This window comes from Schistocerca piceifrons, chromosome 4 (genome assembly GCF_021461385.2).
Source record: "Schistocerca piceifrons isolate TAMUIC-IGC-003096 chromosome 4, iqSchPice1.1, whole genome shotgun sequence".
NCBI classification, from domain to species: Eukaryota; Metazoa; Arthropoda; class Insecta; order Orthoptera; family Acrididae; genus Schistocerca; species Schistocerca piceifrons.
The window spans coordinates 830,879,826-830,903,762 of record NC_060141.1 but is presented as its reverse complement, the minus strand read 5'-3'; the positions used below and the strand labels follow the sequence as shown (position 1 = coordinate 830,903,762).

The 23,937-nt window shown below is 42.7% G+C and overlaps 1 non-coding gene across 1 annotated transcript; it reads left to right on the top strand.

Moving 5' to 3' along the window:
• Positions 1–13,287: 13,287 nt before the first annotated feature.
• Positions 13,288–13,360, top strand: Trnaa-agc. The gene has a single exon. It is a non-coding gene; the product is annotated as a tRNA-Ala (tRNA).
• The last annotated feature ends 10,577 nt before the right edge of the window (positions 13,361–23,937 follow it).

Here is a 23,937-nt window from a genome sequence, read left to right as displayed (position 1 = left end):
CCGGTCCCCATGGCAACGCCACTGCCACTCACACCCCCACTGCCACCACCTTGCACAGGTTGGGCACGGTAATTCTTACTCTCGTCCACTTTGTAAGACCCGTCTGCTCTGTTCTTGAATTTGAGAATGATCAGTATGAGCAGTATAATGGCTATCATAGCACCTGCAATTATGCCGATGACTAGAGCAGTATTCTCTGCAGCTTCAGAAGAAATCCGCACACGTGTCTTGTTACGACCCGGTGGAGGCCGAGGGGACGGGATCGGTGGCTCCCTCGGAGGCGGCGGGGGTGGTGGCGGTGGCAGCTCTGTTGTTGTCGTGGTGAACTGCGTGACCGGTCCGGGCGGCGAACCGTCGGGCATGTGGGAGCTTGTGTAGCTTCCCACACCTGCGGCATTGGCCGCCCCAGCACTGCTGCCAAACGTGTCTTCCAGTGTGCTGCTGGGTTCGGTCCATGCTGGTGCAGATTCTGAAGTGGCTGTCTCCGTGTCAGTTTCTGTCTCCAATGCAGGACCTTTAATGGAATAATAAATCTCATTACTTTTGAGTTGTTTGATGTTTATCTTCTTCTGCTACTGAAAACTAGTGTGATGTTAAAAGTACTCTGTCTTGTAATAGTAAATTTTGAGTTTTATTGGGAAACAGATAAGTGTGGGTTAGTAACACTGTGCTAATCTGTGAAGTAACTGGCTCAGTCCAAGTTACTTATAGATGTTCTGGCACTCCAATATTCTGAAATAATATGTCAAATTCTTTAATAACATTCCTTAAAGCAGTAAATTAAACAGTAAAGGTTTCTGAAGTTGGAGATTGCTCGTTATTTATTGTCTTACAAGTAATTTTCAGAACAACTTTGGGCATTCACTGAAAATAATCAGCTGATTGAAACTATTTTGTAGTTGTAGAGAGACATGAAAATGTGTTTAAAGCTTTGTGCAAAGTGATTATTCTATTCAGATTGCAAGTGAACCATTGAGCAAAGTGGCACAGTCTGGGCTCGTATTTAAGAGGACAGTGCTACAATTCCACATCTGACCATCCAGATTTTAGTTTCTGATGATTTCCCTAAATTGCTTAGGGCTAATACCAGGGTAGTTCCTTTGAAAGGAAATGGATCATTTCCCTCCCCAATCCCATCTTATACTTCTGTCCATAAAGCCATCCATTCGGGTCTTCTGATGTCCTGTTATAAAAATGAATTTCTAAAGGGGAAAGGAACATAAAAAAAGAGATTAATTCAGCAAGGGGAGGAGAGGTGCTGGCTTGTAGTTACTGAACAGCATATTGTATGCCATTGCCCTAGGCTGAATTGGTTACCAGTCATCATTAAATCATCAAACAAAACCAGGGCATTAGTGATTGTGCATTAGACATCAAATAAGCGTGGCTCCTGGTTCTTGATGAGATCGCCAGGTTATATGCAGATGCTGGAGTTCGTGCCTTCCATTCCTTTTATGGTACTAGACAGGCACATTCTTCTTCCATTTTGCTTATAAGCTCTGTTTTTGACCACTGGTAGAGTGCTTTGACTTTTTATTTACATTCCTAATCAATGACATTCCATTCCCTGAACTTTTCACATTCACAATACCATACAACTTAACACTGTTTGTCCATTACACTGATGTGAATTTAGTATAGTCATCGTCAACAGGTCTGTCAGTTGTATTTATAGGTGACAAATGAAGTATACGCATTGAGCTGCAGGCAGGTGCAACGAAAAAACTGTTACACATTAAGGGGAGTTTGAATGTCTTATCTAAACAATGTTAAATTTAGTGACCTGGCTTCCCCGTATTCCAGGAACCACTGTAGCCATTGACATGAAACTTTGACACTACATTAAACTGTATGTTCTGAGTCTACGGAACTACAGTAATTGAATTTCAGCCACTGCTTTCAGAAATACAATTTTTTAATTACATGGTTAAAATTTTGTGTATTTTATACACATTATCCTAAGTAATTTTAGTTATACATAACATTATGTTCTTCTTTTAGTTCAGTAGGTGCAGGATATGTATGTTATTACTCCCTGAAAATTTGAATACTCTACTCGAAGTGGTTTCTGAGATTTAGGGAAAAATGAAACAGAAAATGTAAATTTTCAGGAACGGCTTGTAAAGTTTCAAAAGACTGTAACTCAATATATGCTTAATTTTTCAGTTTTAGTCGCTTAGAAGCACCCTGCACAATACAGTATATCATACTCTTGATCTTTTTCCAAGTTTTTTCTTCTTTTAGGACTCGTTAGTTACCAACTATGATGCATACTCTGCTTTATCGATGCAAACCTTGTCTATTTATTCAAAACTTCTCTGATGCAGTCTGCTCCAGGATTAATTCCCATATGCTGTAGTACTTTGACCCTACCAATGTTGCCAATATAAAAAGCAATAACAGCATCAATGACTCCCACTTAGTGTCTTAATTCCAACAAAAACACTTTTTGATAAGTGAGTCCATATAAGATCATTGAATGACTCATTGGGATTTTGAGTCTGCCCATGCAGACACTTTGTCAGTAATTGAGGATTTGCCAGGTATCTGTAAATAGGTTTTATGATATCCATGACTGCAGCTGGGATGGAATGTTTGTGGCTGGAAATTTGGAAATTTGTGGTAAGGTCTAATGGGGCCAAACTGCTGAGGTCATCAGTCCCTAAGCTTGCGCATTGCTTAAGATAACTTAAACTAACTCATGGTAAGGACAACACACACACACACACACACACACACACACACACACACACACACACACACACACACGAGGGAGGACTGTGGGGGTGAGTGGGGGGAGTTGGGGGGTGGAATGGGGATAGAGGGAAAGACAAAAGGATGTGGGTTTTAAGGGAGAGGGTAAGGAGTTATTCCAATCCTGGGAGCGGAAAGACTTACCTTAGGGGGAAAAAAGGACAGGTATACACTCGCGCACACACACACATATCGATCCGCACGTACACAGACACAAGCAGACATTTGTAAAGGCAAAGAAAATTTCAAGCTTTCGCAACCATGGTTGCGAAAGCTTGAAATTTTGAGTGTGTGTTTATGTTTTTTTTTTTATTGTGTCTATCTACCAGTGCTTTCCCGTTGGTAAGTCACAGAATCTTTGTCACTTATAAAGTCACAGTGATTCGCAATTACAGTGGTGGAATCTTTTTCCACAGCCAGGATGACTGGGTGGAATCTCTTTTTGAGGCTGTATATGGTCTCCCTTCCTCTGCTGAAAGGTTGGTTTTCAGGATGGGACCTGGGGAAGGATGGGGAGGCCAAGTTGGAGGTAAGAAATTCCCAGAAGGTGACCAGGCTTAGTTAGGTGGGAGGGAGAGGAGGATCATGGTTGGGCAATGCTATGAACTGGGAGAGGTAGGATACAATGTTAGGATTAGGTTGGCTTTGGTTGGAGGGATTGGTGGCAAAGAGGTGATTGCAGGGATTGGTAGAAGGAGAGTAAGGCTTTGACAAGTCCAGCATGGTTAAATTTGGGTGTGTGGCTAGAAGTGCAACCTTGGATAGAACTGAAACTTCTATGGGGCTCAAGTTTTTGGTGGAAAGGTTAACAACAGTATTCCATCATTGTTCAAACTTTGGCTTTGGTTTTGGAATGTTGGTAGAAAGTTTCTGGGGATGTGGCAAGTTGAGAAGTTCTGGTAGGCTGGGTCCAGGTAATGAAGGGTTGATGAGGAGAAACACTGGTTATGATAGGGGTTGGATAGTGGTGCCCAAAAGTGACAGTAAGATGTCAGAAGGTTGGGTAACTTCTGGAGGTGGTGTCTGGAAAGCTCTTCGAAGTGCTGGAGAGCATGTGTTCAGTTTCAGAGATATTATATATGTAGAAGGTATTACACTGTTGCAGTATCTTGCAGAGGTGCAAAATTGGTTCTGGGATGCCTATGCCATGGAGATGCATTTTTGCAGTGCCAGTTCTGCGAGGGATGGATTTGCAAAATCTGAAAAGGTGAAGGTCACTGTGAAAGGAGGAGCGGGATACAGAGAAAGGAATTTTTATGGTTATATCGTTGGAGGGGGGGGGAGAGATGCCATTGCTTTGGCAACATTTAAGGACAAAGGTATACTTTTTTGAACTGGCGCAGAAAAATGGAGCAGGGGTCAATTGTGGCAGAATGGTATCTGGGAAATAACATAGGAAATGGGCAAATGAAGGCATTAGGTGGTTATGAGGGAAGTTGGATCACAAAAAGAAGTGTAAAAATATGTACAGACACAAACAAATACATAAAAATTACATAAAAATCCCTCCCATACAGGCTAGCCATTTGGGGACGGTGTATCTGCAGTGACAAGAACTCCCTTGTCTAGTGTACTGAAGGTCTCACAAAGGACTTCAGACAGGCACAAATTTTCTGAATAAAATAGAGGGAAACATTCCATGTGGGAAAATTATAACTAAAAACAAAGATGATGTAACTTACCAAACGAAAGTGCTGGCATGTTGATAGACACACAAACACACACACAAAATTCAAACTTTCGCAACCAACAGTTGCTTCATCAGGAAAGAGGGAGGGAGAGGGAAAGACAAAAGGATGTGGGTTTTAAGGGAGAGGGTAAGGAGTCATTCCAATCCTGGGAGCGGAAAGACTTACCTTAGGGGGAAAAAAGGACAGGTATACACTCGCGCACACACACACATATCGATCCGCACGTACACAGACACAAGCAGACATTTGTAAAGGCAAAGAAAATTTCAAGCTTTCGCAACCACGGTTGCGAAAGCTTGAAATTTTGAGTGTGTGTTTATGTGTTTTTTTTATTGTGTCTATCTACCAGTGCTTTCCCGTTGGTAAGTCACAGAATCTTTGTCACTTATAAAGTCACAGTGATTCGCAATTACAGTGGTGGAATCTTTTTCCACAGCCAGGATGACTGGGTGGAATCTCTTTTTGAGGCTGTATATGGTCTCCCTTCCTCTGCTGAAAGGTTAGTGTTTTCAGGATGGGACCTGGGGAAGGATGGGGAGGCCAAGTTGGAGGTAAGAAATTCCCAGAAGGTGACCAGGCTTAGTTAGGTGGGAGGGAGAGGAGGATCATGGTTGGGCAATGCTATGAACTGGGAGAGGTGGGATACAATGTTAGGATTAGGTTGGCTTTGGTTGGAGGGATTGGTGGCAAAGAGGTGATTGCAGGGATTGGTAGAAGGAGAGTAAGGCTTTGACAAGTCCAGCATGGTTAAATTTGGGTGTGTGGCTAGAAGTGCAACCTTGGAAAGAACTGAAACTTCTATGGGGCTCAAGTTTTTGGTGGAAAGGTTAACAACAGTATTCCAGCATTGTTCAAACTTTGGCTTAGGTTTTGGAATGTTGGTAGAAAGTTTCTGGGGATGTGGCAAGTTGAGAAGTTCTGGTAGGCTGGGTCCAGGTAATGAAGGGTTGATGAGGAGAAACACTGGTTATGATAGGGGTTGGATAGTGGTGCCCAAAAGTGACAGTAAGATGTCAGAAGGTTGGGTAACTTCTGGAGATGGTGTCTGGAAAGCTCTTCGAAGTGCTGGAGAGCATGTGTTCAGTTTCAGAGATATTATATATGTAGAAGGTATTACACTGTTGCAGTATCTTGCAGAGGTGCAAAATTGGTTCTGGGATGCCTATGCCATGGAGATGCATTTTTGCAGTGCCAGTTCTGCGAGGGATGGATTTGCAAAATCTGAAAAGGTGAAGGTCACTGTGAAAGGAGGAGCGGGATACAGAGAAAGGAATTTTTATGGTTATATCATTGGAGGGGGGGGGGGGGGGGGGAGGTGCCATTGCTTTGGCAGCATTTAAGGACAAAGGTATACTTTTTTGAACTGGCGCAGAAAAATGGAGCAGGGGTCAATTGTGGCAGAATGGTATCTGGGAAATAACATAGGAAATGGGCAAATGAAGGCATTAGGTGGTTATGAGGGAAGTTGGATCACAAAAAGAAGTGTAAAAATATGTACAGACACAAACAAATACATAAAAATCCCTCCCATACAGGCTAGCCATATGGGGACGGTGTATCTGCAGTGACAAGAACTCCCTTGTCTAGTGTACTGAAGGTCTCACAAAGGACTTCAGACAGGCACTATCCCCCAGACATAGTCTGCAAACAATCCCCACACATCTCCTTTCCTCTCGCCACTCCCAAGAATCACCTGCACAAAGGACTGCTGCTTCACAGTCCGGACCATCTGGATCCTCCCTTCCACCAGCAGCTTTCCTGAACTGCGCATATGGGAGTTATTCTTACAACACTTTCTCTGTTCCTGAAATTACCGTGACCTCAAGCTGTGGCAACCTACTGCCCCCACACCAACCATTCAACACCTTCTGCCCCTTTTGTCCTATCAGCCCCTCCCAATTCATGTCCCTTCAACCTCATTATATACCACTCTCCGCCAACATAGCCACTGGTCTTTTCCCCTTTCTGTGCTCACCTCCTTTTCTGCTCTCCATTTCCCCTGCTGGTCTCTCCCTGACAGCCTCCTGATGCTCCGCCTGGCAGCTGTTGGCTGCTGTGTGTTGCTGCCATCTAGTCCCTACACACCCTGCGAGACAGTGCTGACTTCTCTGCCCCCAAGCTGTATCCTGCTAACCTTTGCCCTGCCTCACCCCACTCCGGACTGCTGCTTGTGTTCAACATGACATTTGGCCAGAGATAGTGGTCATTTGTGCATGAGGTGTGCTTGCTTGTGTGAACATGTGTGCATTTTTTATTATGAAGAAGGCTTTTGCCAATAGCTTTCTGTGTAGCGGTCTTTTCGTTGTCCCTATCTGCAACTCACCATGTCATATTTATGTTTATTGGCAGTCTATCCTTTCTTTGTATTGTTGATCTGTCCGTTTCATAATATTGTTGATATTCCAGTGTGGAATTCTCATTGTTTAAATTAAGTATACAGTAATTTTTTTCATAATGGATGTACATCATAGTTAAAAATTGTGATATTTATTCATTTTTTTGGTAGTGTCACCAACTGTTTGAGTTTTCAGTTTAGCAGTGTTACTTCTATTTAATTGTGATGCACTATTTCAGTTTTCTTTTTCTTTCAGATCTGAAGCCTCAAACGGATGATTCTTAGATATTTCCATATTGTGTCACAATTTTAACGAGTGTGAACATGATTTGTTCTATCACTGAAATTGTTTTACTGAAATGGTGCTCTTAGGTCAATATAGCACTAGTTCTCAGCTTTATTAATCTTTCCAGTTTAGCTGGCATTCCTGTTGTAGAGAGGATACGATATAAACTGCTTTGTGTTCTGTCTATAAGGAACAGTTTGCAGTTTTTACATTTCCTCATGCTCTACATACTTTATTTCTACGCAACAAAAATGTAAACTAAGTAGCCTTTCATTGGAAATATTGTACTCTGTGTGTGACTGTAAAATACATTTTGAGAAAACTAAAATTTTCTGTCTAACTGGAACTCAGACTTGGAACTTTGGAATGCCGTTATCAATTGAGCAATACAGTCATAGCGTGTGAACCACTCCACAACTATTTTGCCATTCTTTCTCACCTTGTATTGTTCTATATGGAACCGGAGACCTAGAAACGACGGCGAGGCTGCATCCCCGCCGTAGCCCGCTGTGGTACACAACCCCTCAACAGGCTACAGCAGTCCACTCACCCCACCGCTGCCCCACACCGAACCCAGGGTTATTGTGTGGTTCAACCCCCAGAGGACCCCCTGGAAATGTCTCACACCAGACGAGTGTAACCCCAATGTTTGCGTGGTAGAGTAATTACGGTGCACACTTTCGTGGAGAAAGTGTTCGCGCAGCAATCGCCGACATAGTGTAACTGAGGCAGAATAAGGGGAACCAACCCGCATTCGTCGAGGCAGATGGAAAACTGCCTTAAAAACCATCCACAGACTGGATGGCACAGTGGACCTCGACACTAATCCACTAGGCAGATTCGTGCCAGAGACCGACATGCCTTCCCGCCCTGAAAGCAGTGCGTTAGACTGAACGGCTAACCAGGAGGGCATTTCTCACCTTACTTTCAAATTCTTCGAACTTCAGAGAGAAAATTGTAGTGGAGACTGGCTTAGCCACAATCTATTTCAGAGTGAATCTTTCACTTCGTAGCAGTGTGTTTGCTGTCGCGAATCCTGTCGACGAACTAAGACTACGTACCAGATCGATACTTGAAATTTGAACCTTTACTTCCACAGGCAGTGCTTTTGCCAATTTAGCTATCTGGGCATAATTCACAATCACCCTCATACTCTCAATCCACTTGTAGCTCTCACTCACTTTTTAAATGCTGTCAGAGCTCCCCGGCACACCGTATAGACTAGCATCGCCAGAAGAAGGATGTTGTGGAGAATAGGTTAATCACAGGTGACAAATGAGCTGCAAGATTTAAAGCTCAATACCGGTTACAAATTGTAGCATGTCGCTAAGTCATTCTCAGTTAAGCTCTCTCTCCCCGGGACACTAGTCCGGCAGTCGGAGAGATTTTCGAGAGCAAACTCATGACGGGGAGAGAAATACTGGCATACGAAAGAGGGCAGTGAGGTCGTGAGTCATTTGTGCATAGCTCAGTTGGCAATGACATCATTTGCAAAAGTGAGGATCCGGGCTCGAGTTCCAGTCCAGCATAGCTTTGGACTGTCAGGAATCTCCAACAGCTTCAGCCTGTTAGGCATCTCCAACAGTGGTGTACACTTTGCTGCACAGTGAAGGAGGAACATTTTGTGTTGGTACTTGGGCTTTTGCTGAGAGAACATCAAACATAGATTATTAGAGAAATCTCTCATAAATATTTCTATAATCTGTTTGAATAATAATGTGCTATCATTGAAAATGGCAATCCTAAGATGTCGTGGACGATTTGAAATGTACACCGTCCGATCAAAAGTATCCAGACACCTATCCAGTCTCCACCTTATGACAGCTCGAACTCTGCCGGGGACATTTCAAATGACGTGTCCGAATGCACGTGGAGGAACGGAAGCCCATTTTGCCTCAAGAACTGAAACCGAAGAAAGTAGCGATCAGTGATATCGGGCACTGGGGTCCAGAGCGAAGTTCCCTCAGTTTCGGATGAGGAGTCTGGGCAGACCGGTCCATTTCGGGAGTGTTATTGCTCTAAACCGTTGCCTTACAGGTGCCGCTCTGCGACAGGGTTCACTGTCATGCCGGTACAATCGATCGTCATCTCTGAACTGTTCCTCCACTGTGCACAGTACACAGTGCTGTAAAATGTGTTCAGATCTACATCTACATCTACGTCTACATCTACATACATACTCCGCAATCCACCATACGGTGCTTGGCGGAGGGTACCTCGTACCACAACTAGCATCTTCAATCCCTGTTCAACTCCCAAACAGAACGAGGGAAAAATGACTGCCTATATGCCTCTGTACGAGCCCTAATCTCTCTTATCTTATCTTTGTGGTCTTTCCACGAAATGTAAGTTGGCAGCAGTAAAATTGTACTGCAGTCAGCCTCAAATGCTGGTTCTCTAAATTTCCTCAGTAGCGATTCACGAAAAGAATGCCTCCTTTCCTCTAGAGACTTCCACCCGAGTTCCTGAAGCATTTCTGTAACACTCACGTGATGATCAAACCTACCAGTAACAAATCTAGCAGCCCGCCTCTGAATTGCTTCTACATCCTCCCTCAATCTGACCTGATAGGGATCGCAAACGCTCGAGCAGTACTCAAGAATAGGTCATATTAGTGTTTTATAAGCGGTCTCCTTTACAGATGAACCACATCTTCCCAAAATTCTACAAATGAACCGAAGACGACTATCCCCCTTACCCACAACTGCCATTACATGCTTGTCCCACTTCATATCGCTCTGCAATATTACGTCCAAATATTTAATCGACGTGACTGTGTCAAGCGCTACACTACTAATGGAGTATTCAAACATTACAGGATTCTTTTTCCTATTAATCTGCATTAATTTGCATTTATCTATATTTAGAGTTAGCTGCCATTCTTTACACCAATCACAAATCCTGTCCAAGTCATCTTGTATCCTCATGCAGTCACTCAACAACGACACCTTTCCGTACACCACAGCATCATCAGCAAACAGCCACACATTGCTATCCACCCTATCCAAAAGATCATTTATGTAGATATAAAACAACAGCAGACCTAACACCCTTCCCTGGGGCACTCCAGATGCTACCCTCACCTCCGATGAACACTCACCATCGAGGACAACATACTGGGTTCTATTACTTAAGAAGTCTTCGAGCCACTCACATACTTGGGAACCAATCCCATATGCTCGTACTTTAGTTAGGAGTCTGCAGTGGGGCACCGAGTCAAATGCATTCTGGAAGTCAAGGAATATGGCATCCGTCTGATACCCTTCATCCATGGTTCGCAAGATATCATGTGAAAAAAGGGCGAGTTGTGTTTCGCAGGAGCGATGCTTTCTAAAGCCGTGCTGATGCATGGACAGCAACTTCTCTGTCTCAAGGAAATTCGTTATATACGAACTGAGAATATGTTCGAGAATCCTGCTACAAACTGGTCTGTAATTTTGAGGATCCGTCCTTCTACCCTTCTTCTGTACATGCGTCACCTGCGCTTTTTTCCAGCCGCTCGGGACTTTACGTGGGCAAGATATTTGCGATAAATGCTAGCTAAGTAAGGAGCCAATGCAGTAGAGTACTCTCTGTAAAACCGAATTGGAATCCCATCAGGACCTGGCGATTTATTTATTTTCAACCCATTCAGGTGCTTCACAACCCCAGGGATGTCAATCACTATGTCCTCCATACGGGAATCTGTACGAGACTCAAACGGCGTTATGTTTGTACGATCCTCCTGCGTGAAAGATCTCTCAAATGCTAAATTTAAAATTTCACCTTTCGTTTTGCTGTCTTCCGTTGCCAGGCCAGACTGATCAGTGAGTGACTGGATGGAAGCCTTCGACCCGCTTACCGATTTTATGTAAGACCAGAATTTCCATGGGTTTTCAGCAAGATCTTTTGCTAAGGTATGATGGTGGTAGTGGTTGAATGCTTTGCGCATCGCTCTTTTTACAGCAACACGAATCTCTACTAACTTTTGCCTGTCCTCATTCTCCCGATCTTTCTTGTACCGCAAGTGCAACTGCCTTTGCTTCTTGAGCGTTCTCCGAATTGTGCTGTTAAACCACGGTGGGTCTTCTCCGTCCGTAACCCACTTTTTCGGCACATACTTGTCCAATGTGTGATTTACAATGTGTTTAAAATTTGCCCATAATTCTTCCACGTCCATCGTACCGCAAGTAAATGAAGTCGATTCATTTACTAAGTGGGATGCTAACAACTGCTTATCTGCTCTTTCTAGTAAGAATACTCTCCTAGCCTTCTTGACCGACTTTTTAACTTTTGTAACCATAGTCATAATGACATCATGATCACTAATCCCTGTCTCAACACTGACACCGTCGATGAGGTCTGGTCTGTTCGTGGCTACCAGATCTGTCGATTTAGCTGCTCAAGACAGTTTTCGGATAATGTGTTCAAAAGTAATTCACACGACGGCTTGTCTGTACCACCTGTAATGAATCCATAGACATCCCAGTCTATAGTAGGTAGGTTGAAGTCGCCTTCGACTAATATAGCATGATCTGGGTACTTCTGCGATACAGACCATAGACTTCCTTTAAATGATTCTAGAAGTGTCACAGCGGAACCTGGTGGCCGGTAATAACACCCCACAATTAACTTTATTTCCCCTAGCCCTGTTAAATGTGTCCAGATAACTTCACAATCACACTCTACACGTCGACTGGTGAGTGTTCATCAGGACATCTCGCACTACTGCCTAGCCTAAAAAAAACCCATGTGCATGCCACAAGTACTCTGCTGCCTGAGTAGCCGCTTCCTTTGTGTAGTGCACCCCTGACCTATCTGGGGCCGTCCTACAATTCCCCACCCAATAGCGCAAGTCTAGAAATCTGCAGCCAAGACCATCACAGAGTCGACGAAGCCTCTGGTTGAGGCCCTCCACTTGGCTCCAAACCAAAGGACCCCGATCCACTCTGGAACGATGCTGCAAATAGGGAGCTCTGCTTGCACCGCGCATGCGAGGCCAGCTGTCTTGACCAAATCTGCCAGCCGCCTGTACGAACTGAGGATCGCCTCAGAACCCAAGTGACAGGCATCATTGGTGCCAACATGAGCATCTACTTGCAGACGACTGCACACCGTAAGCTCGATAGCCGCAGGCAAGGCTGCTTCCACATCTCGGATGAGGCCCCCCGCAGACAAACCGACTGCATGTTGGATTTCCCTAATGGGCTCCATCACCCGCCTAACGTTGGAGCTCCCAATAACGAGCAAGCCTTTACCCCTGTGTGCCTGCTTGGCCCCTGCTGAAGGAGCAGCCACCTGCCCACTGACAGGATGAACGGGCGAGGCCAGCTGGCCAGCCTCCACATTGGACCTCCGCCTCGAGTGACGCGAACGCGTTGCAGTCCGCCACTCACCCTGAGATGAGGGTGGTCCCAACGCCCCGGGTACACTAGAAGGTGCCTCGGCGGCTCAGTCAGCAGATGCAGCAAGCGACACCTGAGGTGTCTCAAGTGACGTGCCAGACCCTCCGCCGTCGCTGCACATTGAGGCAGCAGCCTGAAGGTGGCGGACCAACAGCTCGCTCAGCTGCTCGCGAACCGCGGCCAGTTCCTCCTGCGCTCGCACACAGCACGCACACACCCTATCCATCTTACTGTAAATATCGAACGACTCCACGAATTTATACTCTACGCCTATCAATAAGCAATATTGCTCCTCTCAAATATGAGAACATGCAGGGATTTTATGTAATTAAATATGCAAGTGCACAAACACTCGGAAAGAAGTTAGGAATCAAACTACAAAACAAATATAAAACTAAATATGCGACTCGCTACTGCACTGCTGCTGCACTGAAACTTCACCAGCGGCTGCTCAAGGATGCCTTCACATTTAACATTTTCTGAAGTGTAATAAGAGGACCACACTGTACCCACACAAAACACTCCCATTCCTTAAGATCATTTCCTCTGTACCTCACTGCTAGCATTACACATAATGATTAGTAATGTTCTCCAGGCATTTGCCAAACCCATTCTCATCCACTGAATTGGCACGGGGTACAAACTGATCCATTACTCCCCACCACTCATTTCCAGTCATTGGCATTGGAATAGCACCCCAGCATTGGATGTAATGGATGTTGGAGAGCCCTGGCAGTAGTGACAGTCTAAGGGAAAATAAGCTGAAGATACAAATTGAAGTTTGTGTTGGGGAGGGCACGCGACTCGGATAGTTCTTACAGCAATATTGACCATTGTGCTGTGGTGGTGTAATGGTTAGCATTTCTGTCTAGCGAGCAAGAAGACCCGGGTTCGAGTCCTGGCCGCAGCACAAATTTTAATTCATTTCTTTTGCTTCGATCATTACCGTAGATAAAGAAGAGACTTGAATGTCTCAGGGTTTCATTTAATTATAAGATCTATAAAATGTTCCTGATGAATTTGTTACGTATGTGATTGGTCAATGTTTGAAGTCACTGAGTTCTCCTGACTGACCCATTCCACTGTTATTGCTTCTGTACTGACAACACAGCTCTTCCTGTCTCCTTTGATACTGACGAGTCTGCTTCCTGTGGTATCTAGTGGTCAGTTCCACATTAAATAGGGATGTCTGGATACTTTTAATTAGATATTGTGTATAAGATCAGATTGCTACTATCAAAATATATGGCAAAGTCCTCCATCACACACACACACACACACACACACACACACACACACACACACCTACACACCTACACCTACACCATAGTCAAAATGAAAATAATTTTCTGCCTATCTGTTCAGTTGCTCATCGCCTCTTTTATTTTGTGAGTATTGTATACATATGCTTCTTTTATCTTGTAGCCACTGTGGCATATTTAAATCTGTAAACTGCTAAAATTAGTCACACATAAAAAACTTTAACCTTTTTTAGACTTCTCATGTACAAGAGTTAAGATGTATATTTGTGGATGTGCTGCCAAATTACTGTCACATTCTCCACACAATAATTTGATAACTACTTTAGTTGCCTTTTCCTGGTGCTGTAAAAAATGGATTAAATGTTCATTGCTGTCTCGTGTCCAACCAGACTGTGAGGTATTATAGTAAAGTTTGATTCTGTGTGTCCATCCTGGAGTTTGTCACCTGCAGTGTGGTCTTCCAGTGTAAAGGAGGGAGCTTTCTGGAGCTAGGTGCTAGACTCATGTCCTTAATGTGACCTATCTCATTGCGTGATGTCGGCTGACACTGACACTGGCCGGACGTTCAGGAAAGGATATTTCAATTTAACATCCCTTTGATAATCTTAGAGACAGAACGTTTTAAATTGCAGCACACACCCAATAATGCTTCACAATTAACCGGCAGGCAAATTGGCAAACTCATTAGAGATTTTTACTTGGAGCAGAAGAAGGCAATGTCTCCAATTGCCAATGTAGCATGTGAAAAATGAAAGCAATTAATTTTTCTGGAGTTAGAGAACTCTGCCGATCAATTCAGTTAGTCTTTGATGACATTAATTTGGTTCTTGTTGCACTGAAACTGTCAAGTAGCATTGGAAAAAAATGACAATTTAGCAAAAAGGAAGGATAAAAATGTTTTTCTTGTTTGGAGGTGATACATGACTTAAATAGCATTCTAAAATCAAACAGTGGAAAATCCAGAATGGAATGTAACAATATTATGAAAAGGAAAGTTTCCACTCACCATATAGTGGAGATGCTGAGTCACAGATAGGCACAACAAAAACACGGTCACAATGGTCACAAATAAGCTTTTGGCCAGTAAGGCTTTCATCAAAAATAGACGACACACACACACACACACACACACACACACACACACACACACACACACACACGACTTGTCTCTGGCAACTGAAGCCAGAGTGCGAGCAGGGAGTGGCGACTGGGTGGGGATAAGGAGGAGGCTCGGGTGGGGCTGGGGAGTGATAATAGGGCAGGGGTGGGAAACGGAGTGCAGTGCTGCTGGGGAGCGTGCTGGGACAAGGAGGAGAGAGGCCAGGGCAGCTATGTGCTGTCAGGAGGTTAGACGGATGGCAGAGGAGAGGTGGGGAGGGGGTGGAAGTAACGGGAAAGGAGAGAAGTAAAAAGACTGGGTGCAATGGTGGAATGAGGGCTGTGAAGTGCTTGAATGGGAACAGAGAAGGGGCTGGATGGGTGAAAACAATGACTAACAAAGGTCGAGGCTACGGGAACGTAGGTTACATTGCAGGGAAAGTTCCCAACTGCACAATTCAGACACATTGGTGTTGGTGGGAAGGATCCAGATGGCACAGACTGTGAATCAGTCATTGAAATGAAGGATATCATGTTGGGCAGCATGTTCAGCAACAGGGTGAGCCACTTGTTTCTTGGCCACAGTTTGCCAGTGGCCCTTCATGCGGACAGACAGTTGTTGGTTGTCATGGCCACATAGAATGTTGTACAATGGTTGCAGCTTAGCTTGTGTATCACATGACTGGTCTCACAGGTAGCCCTGTATTTGATGGGATAGGTGATGTTTGTGACCGGACTGGTGCAGGGATGGTGGGAGGATAGGTCTTGCATCTGGGTCTATTATAGGAATATGTGCCATGAGGTAAGGGATTGGGAGCGGAGGTTATGTAGGGATGAATGAGTATATTGTGTAGGTTTGGTGGATGACAAATACCACTTAGGAGGGGCGGGAAGGATAGTGGGCAGGACATTTCTGCAAAAGTCTTACCGTCCAGCCACAGAGGGGCATTCCCCTCGTAACTCAGTACCACCCAGGAATGGAGCAACTGAAATACAATCTCTGCCAGGGTTTCAACTACCTCTCGCCATGCCCTGAATTGAAAAATGTCGTGCACACTGTCCTTCCCACCACTCCTACAGTGCCTCATGGTTCATATCCCAGTAATAGACCTAGATGCAAGACCTGTCCCATACATCCCCCCCCACCAGCAACTGCTCCACTCTGGTCACAAACATCACCTATCCAATCAACGGCAGGGCTACCTGTGAGAACAGTCGTGTGATCTACAAGCTAAGCTGTAACCATTATGCAGCATTCTATGTGACCATGACAACTAACAACTGTCTGTCCACATGAACGGCACGGCCACTGGCAAACTGTGGCCAAGAAACAAGTTGCTCACCCTGTTGCTGAACATGCTACCCAACATGATATCCTTCATTTCAATGACTGCTTCACAGCCTGTGCCATCTGGATCCTCCTCACCAACACCATCTTTTCTGAATCGCACAGGTGGGAATTTTCCCTGCAATATATCCTACATTCCCTTAACCCTCCTGCTCTCAATTTTCATTAGTCATTGTCCTCACGCATCCAACCCCTTCCCTGTTCCTATTCCAGCACTACACAGCCCTCATTCTTCCAGTCTTTTTACTTCTCTCCTTTCCTGCTACCCCTGCCTCTCCCCCCCCCCCCACCACCCCCCCACCCCCCCACCCCCATCATTCCCCTGCCATCTGTCTAACCTCCCGACCGCACATAGCTGCCCTACCATCTCTCTACCTCGTCCCTGGGTGCTGCCCAGCAGCATTTCACTGCCCCCACCCCTATCCTACTATCCCTCCCCCTCCCTGCTCCAGCCTCTTCCTTACCCCCACCCAGTCATCAGTCCCACAATGTACTGGTGCTACTGCTCGCAGTGTGGCTTCAGTTGCCAGAGACTGCAGCCATGTGTGTGTGTGTGTGTGTGTGTGTGTGTGTGTGTGTGTGTGTGTGTTTGTGATCTATTTTTGATGAAGGTCTTACTGGCCAGAAGCTTATTTGTGACAGCGTTTTTGTTGTGCCTATCTGCAACTCAGCATCTCTGCTATATGGTGAGTAGCAACTTTCCTTTCCATAATATTGTTAAAATGCATCCTGAGTGATTTGCAACAGCATCAGTGCAGTAAGGGATGAAAAAATGAAAACATTCAGAGTTGCAAAGGAGATAGCGTTGTATGTGTGAATATGTTGTAACGTAATGGGCAAGCAAAAAAATGTTCAATACTCCAGAATTTGGACTGGGATGAACCAGAAAAGTATCGACTGTGTGGGTTTAAAGGTGGCAGCTATGTAGTGCAGAGGCCATGCAAGTGTTAAAAAAATTAGCATGTGAGAGAAAATTTTCTTTTATGTGGCATCCCATGGTGTAAAGCGTGTATGACATAATTACAGCACATTGCTATAACAATGGTACCCGAAGGATGTATGGTATGACTGAGATGGCAAAAGAACAGTACAATTCTTATGAAACTGGGGAGGGGAGGGGGTGGGGGGAGGTTGGGCAGGAAGGGGAGGGTGGGGGGCAGCATAGGGGGCACTGTACTCCTCAGCAAAGAGCCTATGGTACACTTGTTTTCTTTTTCTTCTGTGTGTGTGTGTGTGTGTGTGTGTGTGTGTGTGTGTGTGTGTGTGTGTGTATTTAAGCTACTGTATGTTTGAATCATAGTAGCAAGGTCACTGTTGTATATGTACAACAGAATGGTTTTAATATCTAAACGAAAATTCACTTCAGAAATGTACAAAAGATTATGAGCCAAATTACTAGTCAGTTTTTTGTGGTAAAACATTCAGTATTGCTGATAGACACACACCAAAGTACTTAAAACTGTCTTACTTTCGAAACCATTAGTTCCTTCTTGGGGAAGCAGAGGGAGGGGGGGGGGGGGGGATGGATTGGGAGTGTCCCCACCCATTGTGAGGATGAGGGGAGACAAAGACAAAAGCTAGTGTCATGTACAGGGCAGTTGTAATTAAACTTGAGCTTCTTGGGAGGAACCCCATGAAAAGTGAGTGATCATAGGACAGTGAAACTTTGTGGAAACATTTTTAAGGACATGCAGAATAGAAATTACAAATAAACCATTGAAAGAAACACATTTTAGTTTCCACATGAGAGGGTAACATATGTTACTTGTGGACCTTGTTTTCACTCCAGATTACAAATGTTGCTGAATGTGATGACCATCTGCATGTTAAGTTTATGTAGATACCATTTCACAATTGTTTACAGCACTTTTTGAATGGTGGACTACGAAATATTCAGCTGTTGTGACACAACTCGTGCAGTGCTTGAAGATCATACATTACGTCCATCATTCTCAGCTGTTGCAACAGTAATGTCTTCACCAATATGTGGCATAATTGGCCATTGGCCTCTCCCAGGAGCAGTTTCTAAATTGCCAGTTAATGTGAACTTCTTAATCATGTTATTCAATGCCAGTGTGGAAAGAGAACCTCTCCATATTGCTCTAATGCACTGATACTCATTAAGAGCTGCAGATTATTGCTATTGTTTTTATAAAACAGCTTTTTGAAATAAAGCCCTGCTCACCTTGCCCAGACCCATGTTGATTATCTGCACTGTAATGCACACTGATGCTTGTGCTTCAACCCTGTGTCGCTGTACCCGAACCGCACCTAACAGCAAGTCATTACACTAACACTACTAACAATGCAAATCCCACAGTGCAGAGTCTGAAAATCATTCCTATAAAATTGGATACCCATATGGTAAATAGTTTTCCATTTACATTGGCTCAAGAAATTACAGTTAAATTATAACCGCCCTGTCCTTCTATACTTTTATATTGACAGTACTAAATATTTTGTCTGCTGGAGGTAACTGCTGACCAGCCATTCTGTCTTATAATTCTATGGTGTTAATATTTATAAAATATATTATTTATACAGATGTTCATATTTATCCATACATTCCTATACTTCCCGGAAAAAAAATTATGAAGAAAAAGCCAGTAATTGTTAAAATTTTATTCAGACATTACTCTAAATTTTTGTTTTGTGTTGAGATTGGCAGTTAGGTGTACCAGCTAATTTAGCACGACTGTGTGTAACTAAGTTACTAACATTTCCAAGTTTTCTCAGAGAGATGAAAATCTCATTTTTGTTATATAAGGAGCTGCCAGATTTTTAACTAAGCTTACAAAGTATCTCTGAAACAGAGAACTATGGGCCTCGTGATGATGATCTTCATTTAAAGTGCAGAAAAGTTAAATTAATGGTCTCAATAAAGTAAAATGATGAGAGCCATTGTCAAAATGTGGGCTAAGTTGTAATTAACATTGCCTTTATTATTTATGAAGTACTCTTTGGCAAAAAAGCAATGTATATTGTTCATACCTCTTCTATAACGTCAAAAATTTGATTAATTGATACTTTAATAAACACCTTCCTAAAAATTTGTACCCAAAAACAGGTACCTTTAATTTTTTGTCTTCATAACCTGAAATTTATTACAATTTGTAAAACTGAAAAAGTTTAAGTTTTGCGATAACAACAAAAATTTGACAGTTTTATGCTACTAGAATGATGTTTTACATATTTTGTACTTAACTGTAGGAAGTTTTTTTCTGTATTTCATGTTATATTCTACATGGAACTCATACGAAACATGTAATGGTGACTGAGGAGCTGTTAAACTGGTTCTGTGCAAACGGCATGTAGAAAATATAGTCATATAGGATATTGTTATCTGACACTGATTGCACTGCTCATAGTGGAAATTGGGACACTACAAAGTATTTTTATTTAGGAAAGCATTAGGTTTTGACTTTGTAGAATAAGAGTTAGTTTAACTTGTTATTGATACGAGTGTTAAATTGTCACTTTTCACTTCAACACATATGACTAATTTTGTGAAGTGGCAACAGTGTATCGGTGGAAGTCAGAACTGAGTCAGTCAGTTGCATGGAACAGTGGTACTGAAGATATCATATTCAAATGGCAGTCTTTTTAAGACACTCATATGACAGGGGACAAATTAGTTGGACTTTTTCTTGCAAGTGACAAGGCTGTGAATAGAAACATGATAAAAGAATATGAAATTCACTAAAAGAAGGTCTGAAATTGATTGCGATTGTTAAAAGATTTTCTAGCTACTTTATTTGACATCAATCCTATGATCCAAATCTTTTACTTAGCAACTTTCACATTTTGGAGTACAAGCTGAGACACTTGTGTATATTATTTTGCACTAGACTGGACTAACTAACTGGATTGTACTTCTGTATGTTGCCTAAAGACTTCTGAAATGAAATGGATTTACTATCTTCTAATGTCACAGAAAATATGAAAACTATCTTTTGAGATGAAATGCTTTAAATGACTGAATTCAGCTTACACTCCGTAGTGCAGCTCTGTCTATACTGAAGTGAACATTCCTGAGAAATTGAAAGTATGTGCATAACATGCTAATAAAGCTCACTGGATTTTTTCTGTCTCATTAATTAATTAATTTTATAGGAGCAGGATTTCTAAAAGTGTTAATATACTATCATTTGCTCTTCTTGGTCAGGTCTACTGTTAAAATAGTGAAACATAAGTTTTATGTGCATATGTTTTCTTTGTACATCTTAAACTTATACCACTTATACCCTTTTGGAACATCTCCCAGCAACTGTCAAGAAGGTACTTAAAAAGTGTATCAGACGTTAGTTCTGAGACAGAATGTTTACTTCTTGATTTACTTTTCTATTGTCATTGGATTGTTACTATTAGAAAGGTAACACAGTTCATCGCAATACAACTAAGCAATAACCTTTGATGGTGTATGCCTACTGAAAAAATGCATTGTTACACCAATAATGAATATCAATAATAAAATAAACGCTGCATAAACTATTTTCTTCTTCATTTTAACAATATAGGAAAAGGATAGATTGCTACTCAATGACACACTGAGTTGCTGACATGCACAATGAAAAGACTGTTACACATTTAGCTTTTGGCCAAAGACTTCTTCAGAAAAGGAAACACATGCACATTCATTCACACAATCAAGCCCACCACATGCACACAACTGCAATCCCCAGCAGCTCAGATCAGTCCAAGTTGCCGGAGGTAGTGGTCATGTTTGCATTTGGTGTGCTTGCTTGCATGTGCTTCCTTTTTTAAAGAAGGCTTTGGCCAAAAGCTAAATATGTAACAGTCTTTTTGTTGTGCCTGTCTGCAACACAACATGTCATCTATATGGCGAGCAATCTCTCCTTTTCCTTGTATTGTTGATATTGTGTGTCACTGAATCATTTAAAACCCATTTCCTTTGTTTCCAAATTTTAAGCCATTCTGTACTAGTATTGTGTCATTCCAAATAAGTACTGAACCTATCAAATCTTTTTCAACTAATAAGAAATGTCATTTCTGCTGGTGCACTGTAGGTGGTCTCACCACATTTAGAGAGCTACAACTTTAGAAGTTTTCACTACACTTCCAATTTTTTCCTTCCTTTTTTTTTGAGGAGGCCGGTCACCAACATCTGAATGTAGTGAACTACTGTGTATCATTGTCTGCATCGCATACCTCTGTTACACAGTAATTGGTATATTAGTGGCTGAGGGAATATCCTGTCTGGTGAATCTGCTTCAGTTTCAGGTCAGGCAGTGATTGCATCAAAGTGTGACATGCCACAGTAGAATGCAGCAATCTCCCCCACCCTATAGCTTTATTACCACCAAACTTCCATGGTTTGATATACTAAGACAACAAGAAACCAACATGTTACATGTTTTAAATGTTAACAAGTAATGCGAAAAGACAATTATTTCCTCATTGCATAGTCAGTGCTGCTGAGCAAGATATTCTCAGTGCCAGATAGCTGCCTCATCTCAATGCAGCATTTTGACAAGTTTCCTATTCTTAACTGTGTACCAATATGTTAGAATTAGTGAGGAAGTCATCTCTCATAGGTTCTAGACCACATCTCCTAAGTGAGCAATAGGCAGGCCAATAAAGTGTATCTGGGAATGAGATTACCAGACAGTTGTAGGGGACAGGGACTGCCAGTTCACGAAAGTCATTGCCTGAAGTCAGCTTGCAGATGGAAATGTTCTGGTGAAACCTGCATTAATGCAGCATATTCTGCAGAAATTGGAAGGAAATTGCCTACATTTCCATCCCTCCTTAACTGCAGTCCAATAACTTATTCACATGATACAACACTGTACAACATTATACAACATTCACATATCTCGCAATGTGTCCTTCAATAAGGCTTGGCCTGTTGTTACGGACTGACTGTAGTCACTGTTGAATGCTTCTTGTGACTTCCACATGGTTCTCAAAGATAATATTCTCTTTGTATTGTCAGTCAGCATCTGGCAATCCTGACAGTGGGTGACTGTATACACAATAAAATGCTAAATGCCTGTTAGCTGGTTGCATCATATTCTTCTACTTATTTGTGTGGAGAATGTGTCTGGTGCAGGCCAATAAAATGTATCTGGGAATGAGATTACCAGACAGTTGTAGGGGACAGGGTGCTTGTAACAGAAGATTCAATAAAATACAATACTTCACTAGAAGAAGAGAAGTAGAAGATTTGTCAAAATATTTCATCAAAATGATGCAGTTGTGAGTTAACAACCTAAGAAAATTTCATCAGTGAAACTAACTGAGAAAGTATCTGTTGTCATATGTTTGGACGCAGGAGGAGTTGGCCACAGTTTGTGTACAGCCGAAGATGCTATTTGGCACTGGTCAGCCATCTGCTGGCTGCTGCCTCAGGGTGTAGTGGTAGCAGAGGAACTGGTGCACACGGAACATCTCAAGTGTTGCCCTTTTCACCCACAAGCTTGGCTGCTGAGGCGTAGCAGAATCAAACCAGACACTGTGGTGGGGTGGCGGCAGGTAGGGGGGGGGGGAATGGTTTTCGCTGTCAGAAGCTCCAATAAAATATTAGGTGCATTATGTTGGTCACGGACCTCGTCTGAGGAGAGTAGCCTGTGGCTATTGAGGGTGCAGGGTGTACTTATTGTCAAGTTGTGGCCCATATTGGTACCACTGAAGTCTTTTGCTTGGGTTCTGAGGTGGAATGGTGAAGATTGCTGGCCTTGCTCTTGGAATGCAAGCAGAGCTTAAAATTTGCAGCATCATAGCCAGAATTGATTGTAGCCTTTTGTTTTGGAGATAAGTGGAGGGCCTTTACCTGAGGCTCCATCAATTTTGTGATGGTATTGGCTGAACATTTTTGGACCTGCATTATTGTGTAGAAAATTATTGGATTCCACTCGATAGGTCAGGAATGCACCACAAAGAAGAAACAGGTTCTCAGCTAGCAGACTTCTTACGGGGTGCACTTTTCTTTCTGACGAATGATCGCCAGTCGACTTTGAATGACAGAATTCTAAGAATAAATTGTTTAAGTATTTGTGATAAAGTCTCTGAAATTCCCACATTGCAGGAAAGCTCTCATGCTCAGGATAGAGATCTGGATGAAACCTGCAAGTGGAAAACTCCAAAAAATTTAATGAGATAGGGTACATATATCAAAAAGACAGGTCATATATCATGCCATAGGAGTGGTAGTCTTCATTGCAGTTGACAAAAATATTGTTTCTATCAAGGTTGAAATTGAGTTTGAGGAGTTATCTGGACATGACTAACTGATGTAGGTGAACCCGAGTTAATCATCGGATGTTTTTACTGGCCACATAATTCCACCGTAACAGTTATAGAATCATTCAAAGAAAGTCTACACTCAGTAGTATGGAAGTACCCCAATCTTGCAATATTAGTTGCAAGCAACTCTAACCTACTTAGTATAGAGTAGGACGTCTACGGATTCATCTCAGGTGACATGGACAGATAGTCTTGTGAAGTGGTTTTGTACACATTTTCCGAAAACTGTCTTGAGCAGGTAATTCAAGAGCCCATACAGAATAGAAAAATTGTTAGCTACAAACAGGCCTGACCTTACAGACAATGTTACTGTAGAGACAGGTATTAGCCATTGTGATATTGTAGTGACAATGGTAACTAAAATTAATAAATCCATCAAGAAGGTTAGGAGAGTTTTTATGCTGGAAATAATAGATAAGCAGGTGTTAGCATCCCACTTAGACACTGAATGCACATAATTTAGTTCCATTATGTTGGACATAGAGCAATTATGGGGAAAGTTTAAACTAACTG